Source organism: Chaetodon auriga, chromosome 14 (assembly GCF_051107435.1).
Source record: "Chaetodon auriga isolate fChaAug3 chromosome 14, fChaAug3.hap1, whole genome shotgun sequence".
NCBI classification, from domain to species: domain Eukaryota; kingdom Metazoa; phylum Chordata; class Actinopteri; order Chaetodontiformes; family Chaetodontidae; genus Chaetodon; species Chaetodon auriga.
Window position 1 is genome coordinate 4,278,098 of NC_135087.1, and position 21,987 is coordinate 4,300,084.

The window sequence follows — 21,987 nt, forward strand, 5'->3', positions numbered from 1 at the left end:
TTATTGCTCTAGTTTTTTGCAAAATATGTTGGAATATCGTGCTGTTTGGTCTTGCATGAGACTTTTGATCCACAATAATGTTGCAAAAATTTTTGAAACTTAATATCATCTGAGCATCAAAAACCACCAGTTTCATCATTTTAAACAATGAATATTTTCACATAATGAGACATTTTTTATTGCAAATACACATTTACAATAGAAATGTTGTGAAAATGAATTACAAATATGGCAGATAAATACTTTGTGCATCCGCTTTTGAGACGTCCATTCAACAAATATCTGATCAAAGATTAATCGACCAGCCGTTTCAGCTGTGCATGTACTGTTGGGTAGTTTAATTTATAATAAAATGTCATATTTTATAAGCTCTTCATATGTTTTGTACCTGAAAATGTGTTAACTAAACCTGTCAAATAAATGTAGTGGAATAAAAAGTGCAGTATTTCAGTGAAACGGAAGCAGAAAACAAGTACCTCAAAATTGTACTTGAGTATAGCACGAGGGTAAATGTGCTTAGTTACATTCCATCGCTGCCAACAGATCAACATTTCCCCCCTGCCCTGCAGTTACTCCTGTGTTCCCAACATCACCTGACCTCCCCACCTGCCTGCACACCTGTTCCCACCTCCCCATCAGCCTCAGTGTGCAGGATAAACTGACCCGTTCCCTTTCATTCTCTGCCAGACGCTCTGTGTTGTCAACTTATCAGCCATCTCCTGCACGAAGCCCTGCTTGCTTTCTAAACTCCTTCCCCATTAACGTTACCTGACCCCTACCTGGATAAGTTGGCCGTGCTCTGCAGTAAAACTGAACTTTGAACTTCACCCCTCTCGTCTCTGAGTCCTGCTTTTGGGTCCAAACCTGGTGATCCTGAGCTGTTATCAATATCAATATTCCTTTATTTGTCCCGCGAGGGGAAATTTCAGAATACAGCAGCATCAGTAAAGATTAGTAAAGATTAATATAAGAAGTGCAATGCAGATTAGAAACAAAACAGTATATACAAGAGAGTGAGGATTTAAATACAAATAAAAAGAAAGAAATTGTAAAAAAAAAGCTGTTACACCAGCTAATATTAATGCTGTGTTAGCCTGATACAATATACAAAGTATAGACATGTTACCAGACAAAACATAGGCTCTAATATGCTCAACATGGCATATTATCACGCTAACGTGCACAATGTTATGTTTTAACTGTGAATGTCAAAAAATGCTAATGCTAGCTGTACAGGGTTCCAGTACTGGAATGTAATTTAAGTATATTTACTCAGCAGTACTGAGGTACTTGCACTTTACTTAAGTATTTCCATTTTATTGTACTGTACTGTACTGTATTACATTTCAAAGACAAAATTATGCTTTCTACTCTATTACATTTGACAGTTTTAGTTACTCGCTACTTTGCAGATTCAGTTTATCAATACAAAATATAATCACATAAATTCTGATGCATTATTACAGATGAAGCCACCCAGCAGAACATGAAATAATTAAAATATACCCACTGCATTGAAGTGATGCTTATACATTAATGCATCAATGAATAAAATCAACATATCTTCTGAAATAGGTCATTCTGCATAAAGAATACTTCACTTTCGGTGTACATTGAAGTACATTTTGTTGCTAATTGTTTCGTTCTACTCAGGTAAAATGTTGAATGCAAGACTTAGAAAGCAGATTTCAAATAAGGATCATATGAAGTGACGAAATCAGCACAGATGGGGTTAAAAATCAGATGTGAGTAAGGTCAGCAAACACCTGAGAGGGGAGAACCAGTCACATCACTGAAGTTACACATTTTGACCACAAGGGGGCAAAATACACTCACAGATATGAAAGGCTGAGGCTGACTGACAGGTTGATGGATGATCACTTGTAAAGAAAGGAGACATAAAGAAGATTGGGTTTGAGATAGTTAAGAATAAAAAAGCGGCAGTGAAAGGAGGACAGACAGTGTGTGTGTGTGTGTGTGTGTGTGTGTGTGTGTGTGTGTGTGTGTGTGTGTGTGTGTGTGTGTGGAGCAAAGACAAACATTGACACGATAATAATCAGCGTAACAGGCCTGACAGCTTTGTTAACCAAAGGGTTTTTTGTAACCTTCCAGGCCACAAAAAATGCCACAGTGCAGCTGAGCAGGCTTCATAGCTATGCGAGGAATGCAACTTAACGCTGATAAACTTCTGGCCTTTTAAAGGGGCCACGGTTTCTTCATCAGGGGTGGAGGGGGTGGAGGAGAACATGCAGGGAGCTGGAAAAAGACAATATGACAGTAAATGTGAGAGTGAGATTTTTAGGTACAGCACAGTGGGCGTCATTCATTAAAACACGCTCGCCTAACGACTTGACAAATGTGACAAGAAGGAGACAGGAGCTCGCTCAGATGAAAACAGGAAGGCCATTAAGACTGTGGTGTTATCCGAATGCACCTTTAAACTATGTGGTTGCAAGAGGTCCTTCAGTGTCAGGGTTATATTTGCATATCAGTCAGATAGAGAACATATAATGAAGGCTCAGTCCGCTGCTGGACAGACACGGTGAAATATGGCTGAGGATGTTTGCTCACACACTGCAATGATGTCAGTACACAGGACATTACTGTACTTTTTACTCCTCGTTTCACAGTTTGAGTTGGAAGCTACTCTGTGCATTTTGATTGTACATATAAAGACCAACTTAAGCTCAATTTAAACATAAAATGTGATGCAATATAGATGAAAATGACCACCCACAGTTTAAATGAGCTCCACCTCCACCAAATACAAAAGTTCCATGGTACTGACAGTACACAGTGATGCCACTTTCAATTTCACTTTTTCACTGTGAGAGCTCCTTTCTGAATCTGTTTTTATTCTATTTTATTTATCTTTATTATTCTTATCAGCACTCATGGAGGCCATTTTTCTGCATAATACTTCAGTTATATTCAGAAAACTTTTGAACTCGTAGCTAATGGGCTATTTTCACATCTGAATACTTCCTCCACTGCTGGAGGCTCATTATACACTCACTGCAAGGTGTTTCATCTATTTTCTTTGCAATGTGCAAAGAGCTAGGACAGAAAGGATAACTTCCAGTTCCATCTTTTAATCAAAGGAATGCAGTGACATCGGTCTCGCTTTGAAAACAGGACAGCCTGGCCAAACACAGCTCGGTGAGTTCTTTTAGGGAGCATCAAACAGTGTTAGAAAGAGTCCAATCTAACAGCTGATTTCTCCCGTGCAGTGATTATTCTAAAGCAGAAATACTCTGTTGCAAGTAAAAGTCCTGCATTCCAAATGATACTTAAGAAAAAGTACCGAAAGTGAATGCACTCATGCAGAATGCCCCATTTTGTGATCATTATTTGTTATGTTGCTAGATTATAATGAGAGATGCATTAATTTGCTCATCACATTAATGCTGCAGCTGACAGGTGGAGCTCATTGTAATGACTTCACACACTGCTGAAAAGGTTAACCTGTAATAACATGGCATTTCATTTATCAATTGGATTTTGTTTCAGAATATATATATATATATATATAACAAAACTGTACTTCAGTGCAGTACTTGAGTAAAAGTACTTAGTTACACTCCTCCACTGGTCTACAGGGTGCTGCTCCCACAAAGTCCAGTTTTAATGATCCAGATCGCCCCATCATCTATCGATCACCTCCGATCTGCGGGCGCCGGCCAATGAGGTCGCGCGGAGGCGGTCCGTTGCTAAGGAGGAAGTTTGGTTGAGTCTCCGCGTAGCAGCCATTCAGCGGCAGTGGCTGAAGCGATTGGACTGCGAGCGTCTCCCCCAACTCTTTCTGTGGAATTTGAATTATTTTGGCACCGCACGGTTCGTGATACATAAGTGGCGGCCTTAACGGGGCATCTTCTGGGTCGCAGCGGTGATCACAGGTAGGTTGAAAAATGTGTAATGGCTTTTTTTAACCAGCCTGCCCGGCACTGCTGGTTAGCTCAGCGAGCTTAGCAGCGCGAACGTTAGCTTGTGTTTTCGGATGCGGCACACGCAGCTATGTTAGCTCCGCTGCTGCTATCCTTCCTCCAGCCCCAGTTCCATGGCATTTAGGTTAGCTCGCGTTGCTAAACTGAGCAGAAAACAGAATGAGCGGAGTATAAGATGTGAGGCTGTTTACCATCCATAACGTGTGTTGGAAAAGGTCTTTCTCTGCCCCACCGAAGGAGCTAAAAGGTTAGTTAGCTAGCTACGGTTAGGTAAGCGGCTAACGTTACTCAACTTACCTGGTTAACTTTACGAGATGAACGTTACTCAGCAAATAATCACTCGAGCTCGGACTAAAATGATTTAATGGCTTTCGGCTGGTACTTAATTTGACGTAAAAAAAAAAATCAGATTGTCACACGGATCAGTTGTGTAATAGCACGTTTACTAATGCAGGCTGGCACCAAGGGGTTTATTAATTTACATTTAAGTTTGGTGACTTAGCAAGTTCGTGAAAATGTGTCCCAGCAGAAGCATACGGTTAAGAAGACAGCTGCTCAGACGATCAGCAGTCAGCCACAGACAGGTTGATCGCCCTGAAGATAAAACTGTGACTCACAGTCTTAACACTGAATTTTTGTGCAGTGTGATAATGTGCCCTAGATTCTCCTACTTGCTAATGATATCATCGCTAGATCTTTAGCTTGCAGGAGAGTTTACTGCTTGGAACAACCACAGAGCAAGAGCTTTCCATTCTGGTCTGCCATCCCTGATCAGATAAACATCAGTGGTCAGATTACCGTCCACATGCAGGCTTTACAAAGATAGCTCCGTGATAGATTGTGTGATATCCACTGAAACATCCTGCCTATTGGACAGTAACCACATTTCAACGCTCTCATTAGCCATAATTGTTGAGTCATTACTGCTTTGCTAATGGGGTGGTGTTGAGGTGAGTGACTTGAATAATACAAGCTGAGTTATCTATTTCGGCCTGTCTGTTTGTCAGCATTAAGCACTTAAAACTTTGGTGCATGCCACCATTTTGTACTTTCCATTGTGAGGAGACAGCAGTGTCAAAATCCAAGGTGGAAACGGACAGTTGAATCTTTATAAAACTGATGCTACTTGATGCAACTAGGGATTAGTTTCCTTATCCATTAATCTGCCCGTTATTTTCTTGATTAACCCATAGTTGCAGATTCATTTTTTGTTGATCCATTAATCAGTTAAATGAGTAGTGACTTCAGCTTTAAGGTCATACGGTGTTTGTGGTGATGGTACAAGGGGTCTCTAACCATTTCTAAGTGATACATGTCTTTTGGAAGGGGACTTGATGTCCCATCCATACAGAGAGAGAGGAGGGTAATATGGGAGCCCCCCCCCCCAAATTCTGAAAGTACTCATGGTTTAGCTCATCTCACAGAATGAGGGAGGCAAGGTTGGCTGTGAGCCATCAAACCCACTGTGCGAGTCTGTCAGCTGCTTGAGAGAGGAGGAGAATGCAAGATCAAGTCTGTCCGAAGCTTTGTGATTCACTCTGTGGGAGAAACTGACGTTACTCTCAGCAGTTCTGGTCTCAGAGGAGAGGCCCTTTTCTTGGCAGAGAGCTGCACATGTGAATGCTGAGTAGTGATGCAACACGGGGAGATAAACTTGCTGTGCGATGACAACGCAATCAAAGGGCTTCACTTTTGTCCCCTGATAGCAGCAAGATAGTCGCCGCTGATGGTGAAAACACAGTGGGCATCGGCGTCGGCTTAGCTCTCGTTCCAGCAGTAACTGAAGTGATGCGAGATGACAAGAACGGGAGATATGCGTCCGTGTTTCTGTTCCTCTTTTCCGACATCAAATGGCCTGGCTCGGGGCAAATTGCTATGACCCGCTCTTGACTGCTCACCTGTCCTATTTATTTTCTTGCTAATCATTTTGGCTGCGGTTTTGAGGCCATTGAATGGGCTGGCTGTTGTTGTCGCCCATAACCTGTGCTTTTCATCAACATCACAGCTGACTAGAAGTGAAAGCACACCAAGTGTATTTAGAGTGATTTGATTAAATGCTCAAATGTTTGCCTATTCAGTTTGATTTGTGTGGGAAGGTGAGAACAAGACAATATAAACGCAGGTGCACAGAGATGCATGAAAATCCTGTTCTCGTCCAAGTTCAGAGTAGTACCTTTGATTAGCAGTGAGCATGTATTCCACGTTTTTGTGTTTTTTTATGACAAAGATTGCAGACAATTTACAGGAACTAGAGTGGGTTTTGTTTTGACACTCTCCTCTGCCAAAAACTCAAACCATTTGGGATGATAAGTTAACAAAACACTGCTGAGTAAAGGAGCTGCTTGCAGTCTGGAGATTTTCACTGACAAGCCCTGGTGAACTGGAAATTGGACAGCAAGACTCAAGATGAATTGGGTACAAAATGCACTAAAATAAACGTTCCTGCTGTGGCTAAGCTCAGAGAAAATTACCTGTAAAATCAACGTGAAATGGAAATTCCCTGTAAAATTATTCTAATGATGCCTTCAGGGGATAGATTGGTATGTGAGCATCATTAACATCCAGTTCAATGTGGCATTTAGAACCTTTGCATCATTAGAAAGACGACATACTGTCTGCACTTGTTAGATTCACACACAGAGCTCCATATTCTGAGCTGATTGGGACTGGATCCAGCAGAGACACTCTGAGAAGATTCAACCAGAGGGGAGGTTTTAGAATCAGGATCTCAAATGTGCAGCTGACCCCATTTCAGAATAAGTAGCCTAAAATAGGTTCAGTGCAACCGCAGAGTTGGTTTGAACTTGTATCTTTGATGTGTTTGTTGGTAAGAACTGTTGTCCTCTGCCACGGAGGGAAACTGGTGTTGGTCCTGATTTTTTCACACAAGTCAGTTACTTTGGAAGATCTGTTCAAAAACCGATTGTACACAAGCCCGGACATACACAAGAGGAAGACTGCAGGACATCTTTGACCATGTTTAGATGCACGCACTTTAATCAGGTCAAGTTGGGAAACCGGACAACATGGTTATATGTGTTGCATCATTTAGAACGCTCTAAAATCCATGTTTCTGTGCAACAAATCTTCCCATTATGTGTGTTATTGTAAGCGAACGTGGACCGTATGAGAACTCAGCTCATAATATTAGCAACCACTAGTGGAGCTTTTTCCGTTGTGCTGAGTCAAACCGTGCTGTGTTAATTTCCGTTTCCATCACCAGTCTAAATGTGCTTGGTTGCGCCCAAGATGGAGCATCTCCAGAGTTGGCTCAAAGCCCACCTGACCGCGGGTTGTGGTGATGTCAGTTGGGCTTTGTCATCATTCAAGTACGATTCAGCGACGTGTTTAAATAGCCACCGCTGCTGCTAGACAGAGCACATACATTATCACCAGTTTCGATCATCTCGCCTTCGTTGTTCAAGCAATGAGCACGAGATGCCGAGCTATTGCACGGTACCATAGTAAACAGTGCTGAAGAGGGTGCTGCTTTTAAACATCACTGACTCAAGACAAGCTTGTTATCACTGAAAGACAAACCTTCCAGCAGGTAACCCTATTGTTATGGTAAATGGACTGTATTTATGTAGTGACCACTCAGAGCGCTTTTACAACACGAGCCGGCATTCACCCATTCACACCCACATTCATCCACCTGCTCATCACGAGCAATAACCATTCACACAGGCACTCACTGATGACACAGCATCAGTAGCAATTTGGGGATCAGTATCTTGCCCGAACTGCAGGGGCCAGGGACGGATCCACCGACCTCATGATGAGTGGACGGCCGCTGTACCTGCTGAGCCACAGCAGCTGGATGTCCTGCTGCAGTGGGCTGATGCACCAAGCCAAACCGAGTCAAGCCAGGCCAGCACATGTGTATAGAAAAGGGCGATAGCAGTCACAACCACAGCCGCTCTGAAACATTTTTTCCTCCACTCGCATGAATTCTCAGCATCACTTTACATTGTTTGTCTTAGGATTTTAGCTATTGCAGAGTCATATGAGTAAATACCTCTGAGAAATGCATTGAATTTGTATTTCTGCAGAAAATAAAATCAGTGTTAAGTCTCTTTAAGTGATAAAGCAAACTGAGTTTAGCATTTTCTCCAGTGTTTTTGAAATCATGCTTCCACCGTCAGTGAAGGATGGCTCCATTACTACAGTGCATTTACCCTCACTGTTTTCTGCAAACGAAGTAGTATTTGTATCCAGCGGCTGTTTCTTAATTGCAGTACTTGGCTATGTCAGCACTCATTTAAAAAAAATGAAAAACAACAGCGTAACAATGGATGTTACGCGTTGTTGTACTGCTTTGAATGCAGTTCTTTGAGTGATCCCCATTTGGGACAATATCTTTAGCTTAATTAGGTCCGAGGGGCATTGAACTCCTCATTTTACCCTGGCTGTTTAAACTGATTAGGGCTGGGAGAGTTGGGGGTGCGTCACTGTATGCACGGAGTTGCCTTTCAGGTTTGCGTCGGTATCACTCCTCCCTGGATATGGTATGGGGCTCAGGGACTCCTTTTGTCTCTCTGGGCCCCATATATAGAGTGATACCTGAGCCTCCTGGGCTGAACAGCTCATGCTTTATTCAGCTCTCTGATCTCTGGTTTAATTACGAGTGACCCAGGACAGAGTGAGCAGTGGTGTATCTCACAGGGTGGGAACTTTGTACTGGCTACCAGTGCGAGCCAGAGTGCTAGACCTGTAAGCTTTTGGCTCAGGTGTGTTTGTCACCTGACTAAGTTTCCCCACCCCCCCTCCAATACCTTTCTACCATCAGTATTTCCTAGAGAATTGATCGACTTGATCTTCTCTAGAGGTTTCGTACCAATTTTTCAATACATATTAATTCTGAATATTTGCTGCTGAATACTCACTTTCCACACTATCGATTCGTTGGTCTCGCTCTCTCATCTTTCTGCCAGCGAGTTGACACACACACCACTGCAGCCCCCCGTAGCCCCGCCTCCTCTCACTCACTCACCCACAGCGCTGTCGTCTTCTCGTCATATGCCCCGGTTTATCGTAACTCACGACAGGCCGTGGCATACTGCAGGTTTTGTTATGGCGTTAGCTCATTAAAGATGGCAGGTGCAGAGCAGCGGGAGTGCCATTTGGAAATACTTTGCATTTGAACAAGGCAAAGGATGCAAGCAGTGCTACAGAGCCGTGCTAACGAAAGGTGCTAACGCAACAAATTCAGCAAAGCAACTGAAGGACAGACAGGCGGACCTCTGTAAAGAATTAGGTGAGGTTGGTGACAGCTCCCATTTCAGCATCACTGAAGCATTGAACAAGATGGCCCAGTAAACTGTGGGTGATAAGTGGGTTGTCCTGTTGTTGGCCCAGCAGCCATATGTAATTCTCAAAGCTAATCTAATCCCCCTCAGAGCCACCAGGCCTGAGGCATTTCAGACTGCAGAGTCTCAGTCGATGGAAAACACTTTGACTATGGTCAGAAGTAAATTAACTTAGACGCTAGAAATTCCACAATCGTGACTTTATATGACCAAATGTTTGTTGTCTGTTTAAAAAGGAATCACCTCAACATATACACGTGATAGGAAAGCAAGACTTACCTCACAGTGGCGTACTATATACTACAAGCGTGACTATAATCTTTGATGTGGGTGACACAGACTCCGATTCTGGTATTGGTTTGATAAAACCACGTCGGTGCGTCTTACCTCTCAGTTCCTCTGCGTGCACTAACGTGAGCATCTCAGTGTGCGATTGGTGTAATATCTCCCTGTGTCGAAGCTAAGTGACGTGTCTCTGTGTGTCTGTGTTTACGTCTGATGGCTCCCTGTCCATGGCATGGATGGCACTGATACCCTCACACATTGTGCTCACTCTCCATTTACTTGGCTAAGCACACAGTCTGCATGTTGCTTCCAAGATATAATGAATCTACTATAATCTGTATTATAGTCCCGGCCTCTCTTAGCCCCACCCACCACCGTGACCCAAGAAAATGTCCAGAGTTGGTTCTTCATGTCAAAACGACAGAAAAAACTGCTTGTTGGCAGGATGTGAAAATGTTTATTAAAGATTTTAATGCGCATACATTAACAAAAGCACACAGCTCAATGGATGAGCATCTGAACCAAAACATGCAGAATTCATGTTTCAGGCTCATCCTCAGGCAACATGCTGGCAAAGCTCGAAACAGACCTTTATTAATAAATGCGCTCCACAATCTTTAATAATTACTTTAGCTTTTTGCAGGCGAGGAGCTTCTCATTTTGTGTTGAGTTAGTCATCTCCCCTTTGCTGAATGGGTTGTGTTAAGAAAGTCACTGACACCAGTAGTGACGTGCCATGTTGGATACTTTGTGTATCTTAAGTTTTGATCAAAAACGAGCAACTGCTGTTTACACATTCTTCCATTTCATCAGTTCACTGCTGTCTTTGATTCAGGCCTTATGCAGATGCTGGGTTCAAGTTAGCATGGCACTGGTGCATGTGAGAAGCTTGGCTGAATTTCTTAAATATGAAAAAGGTTTTGTAGAGAAATCTGTTTTTAATTAGCAAAATAAGGCATCAGTGGAAATGCAGCTTTGATTTTAAGACTGAATCACAGTTTTTGAATTGACACAAGCCTGAGAAAAAAAATTGATATCCATCTTTAATCAAAAAATCGATGTCAAGTGTAACATCTCTTGTAAGTCCAGGCCTTACTGCTTCGAGATCAGAGTCTCTGCTGACTCGCGGTTTGCCGGGAAGCTCCTTCTGGCCCATATGGGTCTAATTGGACCTCGCTGTCTGTTGTGTAACTGCAGTGTGCCTGATCCAAAGTCCACTGGCTACTGTGTTTCTGTTAAATAACTGTATTGTATTAATAAGCAAGAGATCCAATGATGCGACACTGTAGTTTGATTATGTAACTGACTTATTTTGTTATTGCAGCAGTGACTAAAAGAAAGTGTTGTCGTGATCCATGAACTGTTCCGGTTCACTGTATTGTTGACAGTGGAAGGAGGAGCAGCCTAATCGATGATGAACGTTCCCCGGCACAAGAACGATGTCAATTATTAATGAGCTGAATATCATGTTCTGACTCAAGTCGAGTGGCTTAATGTTTGTAAAGTATTGCTGCTAGCTTGCCTTTGTGTCACATACCAGACTTTTAGTGAGAGAAAAGTGAGAGAAATAATGGAATACTTGTGTCAGATAGGTCACACAGTTAGATTTGCTCTGTTTTGTCAGTCCACATTCCTCTCAGATAATGTCAGGAACAGGTAGTTAAGCTTTTTTCCCGGATTCGAAGGGGTTATCAGTGGAGATGGGCGGTGAGGAACGTGCTTTCTGTGCTGCTTTGAGCACTGCAGCTTTTTGTTTACCACAGAATTACAGGGACAGGTGTGTGAGCAGCATGTGCGTGCACATTTGCTCTGCGTATGTTGCGCATGTTTCATTGCGGAGAGAGGGGGAAAGTGTGTGAAAAAACCTGTGGCAAGTGCACTGGCAGGTTCACACACTCCCCACTATTGCACCATTCCTCCACCACCAAGCGGTCTGCGGAGAGGGATGTCTGGCTTGTGAGAGTGCCACTGTGCTGAGTCGACAGGAGGGGAACAATCGCTTCACTGTGCTGCTTGTCCCTTTGGCCGCCTTCATGCAGCATTTCAGCGAGGGGCACCGTCGGCTTTTGGCTCTGTGAGCCTTGTTGACCAGGCCTTTGCCTGCTGGTCACTGACCCGTTGTGCCCACAGTGCCTGCTGCTCGTCAGGCCTCTGAGGGCTGCCGATTATCCCACAGTAATTGGTGCCTGGGCTCTGGCTGATCAAAGGTGCCCAGCTGATTGTAGAGCCCTGGTAATTTTCCATTCTCTGGTGCTCTGCAGTCCTTGCCTGTTCGTCTGTCTTCCTGCTTGCCTGCTTGCCTGCCTGCCCAGACCCCGTCTTTAGCCAACGCTTGACGTCTGTCAGCTTTATTATACCTGCTTTTCTCATAAGAGATGACAGGACAGGGCTGCAGTTTCCTTGCCCTTTCAAAAAACAACTTCTTCCTTGTTAGATTAAGTTTGCGAATGTGGAAATGTGAGTAGAACTAGAAATGAGTTCCTCAGAATCCATAGATATTGGTGAGGTCATGGGTTCAAATTAGCTGGAGCTATAGTGTGTCCAGCAGCCGTGTGGCTTGGCAAAGCTTCCTTGAGCAAGACACTCACACCTCAGTCATGTGCCACGCAGGTTTTCGCCTCACTGAACTCTATACTTGCTGATTTTGCTGATTAGTTTCTGTTCTCTGCTTGAGGGTGTGGTGGTTAGTGACATCATCTGGTTTAGTCGCTCGCTGGTATGAAAGCCTGCGTGTTCATAACCCACACGCTAACCTATCAAGCTTGCTTAAACAATGCTGCCCTACATACCTGCTCGTTAAAGGTTGCCCAAGTCTTAAAATGTGAGATGATTTCATTGCCTGCCTGAGTTCCATCTTTGGCTGCAGAGAAAGAGCTTGATTGCCCGGCTCCTTGGCTGTGTGAACGGACACAAGTGAAATCACTTCTTCTGTTCGCATTCCAGCCTTCTACTGTGGACTCTTACCGAAGAGTTGTCCAACGTTTTTGGAGAAAGGAGTCTACCATGAGTGCTGAATCATTCCTGGCACTGAAATAAAACAGCACCATGGAATACGCTGCTTGCTATTAAGAGACCATTTCTTCACTTTAATGTATTGACTTTATTTTCTCGTCTGTTGCTCGATGCTAACACATAATGGGAATTAGCATCACGACCGCGCTGAAACTGTCTGAACAATCTATTTCACTTCACATGCTTAACAGAAAAGGACATGTATGCTCATAGTTAGAGGCTTATATTTCCTACACTTTAAAACACACAGCGAAAACACTCAAACTCAAAATTTATTTATTATTTTGATGGTCAGGAACAGCTAAAGGTCGCTGTTTGCTTCAAAAAGTATCTTATTTTCCACTTTTTGCAGCATCATTGCAATAACCGCTAAACTCAGAAAGACTGGCGTGCGCATTGTTTTTGAAATGTGACTCATGATGTTCAGTCTCTGCGAGTGTTTGTTCAACCTTTTCCCATGGTGTAGTGTTAAAAAAGCAAACAAAGATGGCAATAAATCATGATAGCAAATTGGAACGCTTGAATCACAATACTTAAGAATCACAATACATGCATACATCAAATCTATACCCTAGCTTCATGATAGTATCCATTGGGAGATAAGCATGTCCTCCCAGCCCCAGTAGCATAGTCTCCAAATGTACAATACGCATATATAGTCATAGGTTTAAAGTAGCCATGGCCTTATTCCTTGCTTGTTCTGCCCCTGCCTGAGCTGCACCATAAATCTGCTGGGTAAATAGCCAGGTAGCACAAGCAGGTTGGCCTAATCTGTTGCGTAACTTGGTATTCTGCAGTCATCACTGGCTTTACAAATAGTCCAAGCAGGATACAAAGAGTGGAGCTCAGGTACGTGGTAAGAATTCCTGAAACGAGTGATCAGCTCGGCAGCTGCACTCAATACTACAGCTCCATTTACATTCATGCTCACAGGACCAGTTTGGTTGGCTGATTCCTGACGTCAGTAGCATCCCCTCCCCTTGCATCATGTGGACTCCTATTACTGTTTCAGTCAGTTTCCTTGTCTCCCTCGAAGATCTATGAAGACTAGTTTCTAGACTCCAAGAACGCTGTGGTCACTGAAATGTGTTTTTATTCCTTCGTAATTCAGCATGTCAGGATCAGTTCATCTGACCTGGAGGATGAGTGAGGAGAACAGAAACACACACACAGTGTGTGTGTGTGTGTGTGTGTGTGTGTGTGTGTGTGTGTGTCTTGGCCCAGTCAGAAGGGCAGTGTAGCCATTCCATGTCTGTTCACTCAGCAGGAAGTTCCTGTTGCACTCCATCCTTTCATCACGCCTGCTGCTGGACAAACACTGCTACTGACACACACACTCACACACACACTCACTGATCAGTGCACTGTGTTCCTGTCTACCAGTAGTGTTGTTGGGATGAAAAGCCATATTATTGACAACACATTGACTTAGCAGCTGGGACCATGGAGTGGCTTGTCTGTGTAATATTGATTCTTCTGTGGGTATTTTTCCATTTATTCTGTTTTCTGTCTTTGTGTGTCTTTGCTTCTCTGCCTTTAACTCTCACTTATGTGTGTGTGTGTGTGTGTGTGTGTGTGTGTGTGTGTTTGTGTGTTGGCCTCTCAGTCTCACTCCCCCTGTGTGTCTATGTTCAGGGATATCCAAGTGACACACATGTTCTCAAGTGTATATGCGATGTGTACAAAATGTCACAAGTGTGTGAATGTCAGAAGGCAGCAGTGCGGCATTGAAAGGCCCAGCAGACTTTACCCTGCAGTCATCTCGACGTGATGATTGGGAGAGCAGTGAAGAGTGACAGGCCTTCATCACTCAGTGAACACACTTACTGACACCCCTCCTCACTGCAGGGCTTTCCTCACCTCTTATACACTTTGATAGCCTGCCAGAATGATCTCTCTGGCCCCGTAAATGCAACTAAAACAAACTGTTATGGTCGTTTTGAAGAAATACCAGCTAGCTGCAAGCCGTTATTGATAATCTGAGTGAAATTGCTTGATTATTTCAGCTCTTGTGCAAATGACCGAAATTCTTCTGACGACTCAGCAACATGAGACTGCAAATTATGACTATTAATCTTTATTTGTAGTTTTAATTATGGTAATAGAAAATAAACAGTTGCCAGGATTGCCAGTAAAAGCATATTGTAAAGGCTCTGCAAAGCACCACCAACAGCCTGATTTAACTCTCGCTTTCTGCATGAGCACCATGCATAGGAGAGAACAATTATCCCCATGCAGTTTAATTCCTCCTGGATTGGCTCTGAAGTTCATTTGGGGAGCCAGTTAATTGGCTCTGATTGCTGCATAATTTTTCCTGCTTTGTAGATTTTCTTTGATGCCTAAATTGACTCGCTTTCTTTGTCAGTTTGGGATCATGTAACTGTTGCCACGTTTAATCGATAAATGTTGAAATTAACTGAGCATTTGCCTGCAGCTGTCAGGCCAGTTACATTGCTGCGAGTCAGTGCCCTATAATCATAGGTTCTTAAAAGAGGGAAAGTCGTTTGGCAGCTGCACGGCACATATCTCCTCTGGGTCGCCTTAACTAAAGGGAAAGGAGAAGGATGAGAGGACTACAGGGAGGAGGATAAGCAGAGTGGGCCAAACAGGGACCTGTGACTTCTCACCATTAAAGAAACATTCGACAGTCACAGAAAAGCAAGCGTTTAGCGGTCTGTTTCTGCTCACTGAAGGCTGTCAGATTCGGCTAAAGAACCAGCATGTGGTCACAAGTAAATAAGGGATTTGAGCCTCGCTGTTGTGATCTTTTATTTAAGTTGTGATTAAACAAACTAACCTGGTAAAAGGTTCCAGTCCGTCCTGTTCAGATAATTAGATTTTAGCTTACCGTGAATGCTTTGTCTGTGCTGTTTGTGGTCCCGATCACTTCCTCGTGCATTGAACCGCTCTCTGGATTGGTTGTTAAATTGAAAGCATTTTTACAGTTCGGAGCAGAGGGGCGGTAGCAGGCTGTGCATGTCAGCAGTAATGACCGTGTTTCAGAAACCCTGTCTGTTGGCCTGATGTGGTTAAATCTGAGATGACGATGCTGCTGGTGCAGAGGAAGAGCTGGCGTTAACTGTGCGGTCTCTGGCTGGTGATTGCCGAGGCCCAGACCAACAACTGTGCGTGAGGTGTGCCGCAGACTGCCTGTAACACATTGCTCAACTATTGATAACATCGTTTTTGATATTTGATTTTTGTCTTCTGAAGCAGCAGCTCTCCAGGAAGTGCACTCTGGCGCCTGTCTGTTCTCATGTCTCTGCCCTGCATGCTAACTGGCTCACGCTGGGACAAGCAGACCTGTTTAACTTGACAGAAACAGCATGTCTGTGTTGGATGTTATGCGACACGGTCTAAGCTTCTCTTCTCTGTCAGTTTGCGGTTAAATCCTCAGCTTTTCCTGACCATGACAGGGTTCTAGTTTGACATTTCTTGTGTTTGATTGTAAAGTGAATGGTTATCAGAAGGGACTTTAACCAAAGGTCTCTGTATACTCACTAATCCACGTGGTGTCCTGGGGTCAGGTTGCACCAAGTTCGCAAACTCACAGGTGGAGAACTGAGCCAAGATTGGGCAGCTATCAGGTCTTGGTCAGCAGAGGTTCTATTGGATTAGTTTGCTGTTATAAATGAGCATAGGCACGGCCCTGGAATATAAACTGCAATCTTAGATCAGCATTCTTCCTCTGAGACTCTATAAATGTGCTAATGCTCGCTTTTTTGTTGTGAGTAAGCCATAAGTAGGATTAATAGATCATGTATTAACGGCGGTTTGCTGAGGCCAGGGTGAATATGTAACGCAGTCTGTGTTTCCTCAGGTCAGAGCCGTACTTGGGTTGAATACACAGTGTGTAGTATTTTGGCCTGATTTCTCCACCTTGCTGCAGCTCCTCTAATGGTACTATACCTCCACCAAGAACAAGAGCCAGACTCTGTGGCCTTGAGACGCTGAAGTCGTCTGTCTCACTTGTGCGTGTGTGAGAGTGATCGTTGTGTTTTCGAGAGCGTGTGCTGTGTTTTATGTTTGTGGATGTAGGGCAGGTTTGGGTTTATGTGTATCTACTTCTACTTGTGTGTTCTCTCTGCCGCTGCCGCTGCACTGCGTGTGTGTTTGTGTAATGCAGAGCTGTCGAGGGGAAAAAGTAAACATGGTTTCCACGAGCAGCTTTTTCACTCCGAGGTTTACTCAAAGTTTCCCTGCAGAGGTCACAGAGAGTCACGGACAGTGTGTTGCGGTTGTCTCTGAGTGTTCGCATGTGAGGAGGTTAAGCTTCTGTCCCACAATTTCCACAACACTGCCGTCGTCCCAGCGAAAAAAGGAAGACAGCAATTCCTCTCATGTTAAAAGACAGGAACACAGGCTGTTTTAGGTCAGCCAGTGTACAAACTCAGAGCCATTTTATAAAGACATCTTCCCATGGCTGCCACATTAGTGGGTACCTATTGTGTTCTCAGCAGCAGTCTACCATAAAGAGGGACCAGGATTGATGGAGTTGGGGCACTCAGGCCACTACATCAAACCCCTCCTTGCAGGCCAGTGCTTTCAGTGAGCAGCCCCTCTCTACAGCATGTTTACAGCTCTATTCATTTAATTGAAACTCCACTCCATTTGGCACAGCATCTCCTCTGGCAAGAATTTTTGAAAAACAATCACAAATATGCTGTTTTGAGGCAAATACAAGGGGCCAATGTAAGGATGCCATCTCCATTCCCTGTGTTGCCTGTTGGTGGAAACCAGGCCAGACCCTGCCTATTGATTCAGTCTGTGAATCATCGCCGGGGCATGCCTGAGGAGAGATGATACAGTGACAGTGATTTGCCACTCCCTGGTGCCAGGGTACTGCCCTGGTCGTTTAAATGTGGCCTCAGCTGTTGCCCAAAGTGATGTGTGGCTCTCTGTGCTGAATGGCTGGCCGGCTGGCTGACTTGCTGCTGGGCAGGGCCCCCTTAATACCAGGCCTGGCCGCTCCTAGATTCACGCTCAGACACACACACAAAAGGCCCGATGCACTGATAGTGATGTACACACACGGTTAGACTGGCTGGACAGAAAAGCAACTCAATATCCCCTGTGCAGCAGCCGGGGCCCTATTTTCTTTCTCTGCCTCAACCCTAACCCCGGTCAGCCATGTGTACTCAGGAAACGGAGGTCATCATGTCTTGCTGGGGGCAGGGAACAGATTGAAGGACTCTGAAATGATTCAGTGGCAGGCGTGGAGTGAGTGAGCCATGCAGACAGTAGCCTGCGCTCCTATTCCCACCATTTCCTTCCCCTGTACCACCCATTTGTACCTCATCGCCCTAGCTCTTTTTCTGTCACTTAAACATCTGGAACCTAAAATAGATGCTTTTCAAGAACACAAATACTGACTCATTTTCCTGCTGACTTGTTTCAGTATCGTCAGTTCAGCTTGCCCTGCAGCTAGTAACGCTCTCTGCTCTGCCTTTGGCCGGTGTTAACAGTCGTGCGCTGCAGCAAAGAACAGGCCAAATTCGCAGGTCGAGACATCATAGTCCGCTGAGTGCAGTTTGTTTTACACGTCGCTTGGATCCGCAGCCATCTTTTCATCACACGTGTCAGGTTGCGTCTTTTGATCACTGTGCAGACACGTGCTGTACCTGGCATATGAAGCGATTCTGATTATTGTGGGGACACTGATGGTGCAAAGTGTACAGATCATTGAAGCAGAGAGCGGCATGCTGAGCTGGAGCAGCTGTCGATTAGTTAGACTTGTTTACCGACAGTCTCTCCTCACACCAGCTTGGACACAGTGTTATTGCGGCTGTTATTTTATGTTCAGGCGTTTGAAGTCAATTAGAGTAATTGGCTGTGATGAAGACAGGGGTCACAGCTGTATTAGTAATTTGTTTTGCAAGGTAAAAAAAAAAAAGAATTGTAGCTCAAAATTACACAAGACTTGTGTGTAACCCTTTCAATGACATTGCAGTTAAGTGCAGTGCAGCCTGTTATGTTATACGTAATGTTAAAACTGAACTGATTAGGAGCCGTCACATATAATGTGACGGCACATTTAATATAACACAAAGGCTATAACAGTTATTTAAATCTCTACTCAAATGATAGCATTGCTTTGACTTGTAAGTCCACTACGCATTATTGGTTAGTTTTTATGTGGTTTTGGTAGTCATTCAGCTTAATCACTAAAATGATCAGCAAAGTTATCTGTGCCATGTATGCGCGAGACATGTGAGACATCTGAGCCAAATGTGTCTCTCTTGAAAAAGACAAACCTCTTTATAAACTTCATCTATTTTTAGTTATTCCTGAAGTTGTGTTCTCTGGGGAAAGCTGTCTTTTTAAGCAGAGTAGTGCTGGACAAGCACTCTGATGGAGGGAGAAAGTTTGCATGTTGTCAGCAGTGATCCCAATTATTTAGTATAGACAGGGTGCAACCACTGAATGCATACAGTGTAATGGCACTGAATGGACTCCATTTAGGTCAAACTACCCCTGAGTGGCAAACTGGGATACAGTAATTAATTCTGCAATGATGCATGTGACCCAGAATATCACATTAAGGGGTTAGCATTAATGATTAGCATTAATGAAGGGAATTGGCTGGATGCCCCCCAACTCACATTGTTCTCTTGTACTTGAATAATAAAGGTCAATGTCAGACTGTCATGAAATCAGTTGCAGCCCCAAGCAATAGCTTTACATGTCTGTTGGGAATTTTTCTACGTTTTATTGAATTTATTTTATTGGTAAAAACACCAAGAGTTTAGCTGGCTATGTCGTCTCTATAAACTCACCAACCAGGATGTCAGAAAGCAGATTGGCCTGACCTCTGACCCTGATCCTGGTCCCACCATGGGAATCTCTTAGCCTTTCCGTTGGCTTTCCTTTTGATGCACTGCAAACTTTGATCCAGATTTTCTCCTTGTTTTTTTTCTACCCCTCTTTTTACATAAATATGCCGAGCTACAAACTGGGGCCTGGAAAATTGGATTAGCACGGTAACAGCATTTTTCAGATTCTCTCCTTCATATGGCCGTTTGGGAGCAGAACAGAGGCGCTATCACCTCAAGTCGGCCGGCTCCCTGATAACGGGGCGCAGAAGATACGCCGGCCGGGCACGCTTTGCGTCACGGATGGCTGGATGGCCTGATTGATTGAGTCTCTCCAAACTATAAACTCAATCTGAACACAAATAACATGGATTCCCTAAACAGAGCAGCATGAAGTGGGATGAAGAGAAACGGCTGGCACAGTGGTGGGGCAAGTCATGAAAGGAGACAGTGGGGCTTTTTCTGTGTTGAATTGCTGCCCGGCCTTTCTCTTTCTCTGTCTCTTGCTCTCACGCTCACTTGCTCTCCCAGCCTCTCCCTCCCACCCTCCCTCCCTATCTCTTCTTTGAAACCCAACCGCTGTACTCATCCCTAGGATCCTTCTGCAAGGATTAATCAGTTTTCCATTCCTGGAGAGATTATTCAAATACTGTTACATCTACAGCCAGCAGCAGCACTCCCTCCCTCCTTCCCAAGCAGCAGCAGCAGCACTGACGGAGGGAAAAGTCCTGTTGTTTCTCCTCTATCTCTCCATCTTTGTTTTCTGTTTGTCCTGTGTGCCTCTCTCTCTCTCCTCTTCTTCATCTCCCCGTCTTTGCACTTCCCCGCCATTGTTCATTGTGCGCGCTTATGTCTGTAATTGTCGCTTGAGCACGCTGATGATGTTGCATGAGAGAGCCTTTAGAGAGTTCAGTGCTTTTTGATTCACCGTTACTTGTTTCTGTGTGTGTGGACACAGAGAGAGTATAAATGGTCCTTGTGTAATTGTCCTCATTAGTGCTGGTAGGAGAGCAGCCAGAGATCCTCACGACACCAGACTATAGGAGCTGTGACAGCTCCAGCAGTGTTCAGATCCTGCTCTCCTCCACCAAAGCCTTTACCTCTCCACCCGCCTTTTCCCTCCAGTCCCCTCTCCCTCTCCCAATCCCCCTTCCTGCCTCCCTATCTTCCATTCACTCCCTTTGTAGTTTTTGAAAACTAAATTAAAAACTGCCTATTGTTTTATTCATTTTTACTCTAAAAGCTGGCCCTTGGACATTTTGTGGCCTTCTAGCATTGACAAACCTGTTTCAGTGCTGCCAGTGAGTGAAAGTCTATTTGTGATCTGTGATGTTTACACCTGTCATGCGACCTTTGGCTTTAAGATAAAAATCCCCCTCATTTCTGGCTTATGTTTGGTCTGTCCTGATGTGTAAGTGCCCAAACGTAGGTGCCCTCATGTTACGCTGAGATATTTGTCGCTGACAGAAATGTTTTATCTCTGAAAAATAACAGTAAAGGTCAGGTGTGAGTGTTGGTCTCTCAGAATGGACTCTGCTGTTCAACAATGGCAAGATAAAAAAATCCAGAACAGCTTGATTAAACCAAAATGCAGTGCGGACACGAAACGCTGCGTGTTGCGTAAGAAGCGCTGCTCGCTTTTCTCGGAAACGATGGGAAACGATGTCCCGCCTGGGCTTTTGCTATCGCTTTGTAGATGTACAAACAGCAAAATTTAGAAGTCGCTCCATTTATATTTAGCTGCGTCTGTCTGCTTCACTTGAAAGGATAACACCAGTTTAATTCTTCGTGCTGTTCCCATTAATGCCTGCGAAGATGGTAAACTCTGAAGCATATTTGAGTCGGAGGCTCTAACTGCTGGTTTGCTTTACCGCCTTGAGGTCATGAGGTTGTACTGATTTGATTTTTTTTAAATCAAAGCTGCTTTTAAAGACACGCTGTTGTTGTGAGGAACATTATCCTTATTTTTAATGAGTCTCGAATAAATACAAACCTAAGGCAAACTGTGCAAATTCATTTTTTCTGCTAACTCCTCCACCTCACCTCTCAGCGTCTCTGCCTTGTTCTCTCTCCGTCTGTCTTAGCTCTTTCCGTCCTTATTACTTCCCTCTGTCCCTCCTGCCACTTATCTTGCCTTTTCCCTTCCATAACCTTCTTTTCACCTCACGCTGTCTGAGTTTGCTGCTCCGTCTGTGACTTTCACCTTTCCTCCCTCGTTACTTTCTTTTTTCTGGCTCATGCCCAAACCAAGTGCTAAACCCACCTCATGTGACCCCCCCACCCACCCATCCAGCCACCCACCCCAGCACTCTGCAGCAAGAGAACATCCAGACATCCCCCCCCCCCCCCACTGCTCACACTGTGCTCTGCTCCCTCTGGCCCACATCGCCTGGCCTCCATCCTGGTCACTGCTCACCTTCCTGCCAACACCACAAACACATGCACATACAGACAATGGAGCTACTTAATGCTGGTGGTAGTGCTGCTAATGTAGATTTCATACACAGATGCCATATTTGACATAATGAACATGTGCTCAACCTGCACTGGCCCACAAGTCTGCTTGTACAGGTTAATTCTGTGCTGTTGACACAGACACACTTTACTGTTCAGCATTGTACATGT

General features: G+C 44.2%; 1 protein-coding gene across 4 annotated transcripts in view; it reads left to right on the forward strand.

The window, feature by feature from the left end:
- The first annotated feature begins 3,748 nt into the window (after nt 1–3,748).
- numb (NUMB endocytic adaptor protein) overlaps nt 3,749–21,987 on the forward strand; it is a 39,074-nt gene continuing 20,835 nt past the window's right edge. For all 4 annotated transcript variants that reach the window (XM_076749416.1, XM_076749418.1, XM_076749417.1 and 1 more), the window contains exon 1: nt 3,749–3,896. The gene's annotated coding sequence lies outside the window, so the exon portion shown is untranslated. The remainder of the gene's footprint in view (nt 3,897–21,987) is intronic.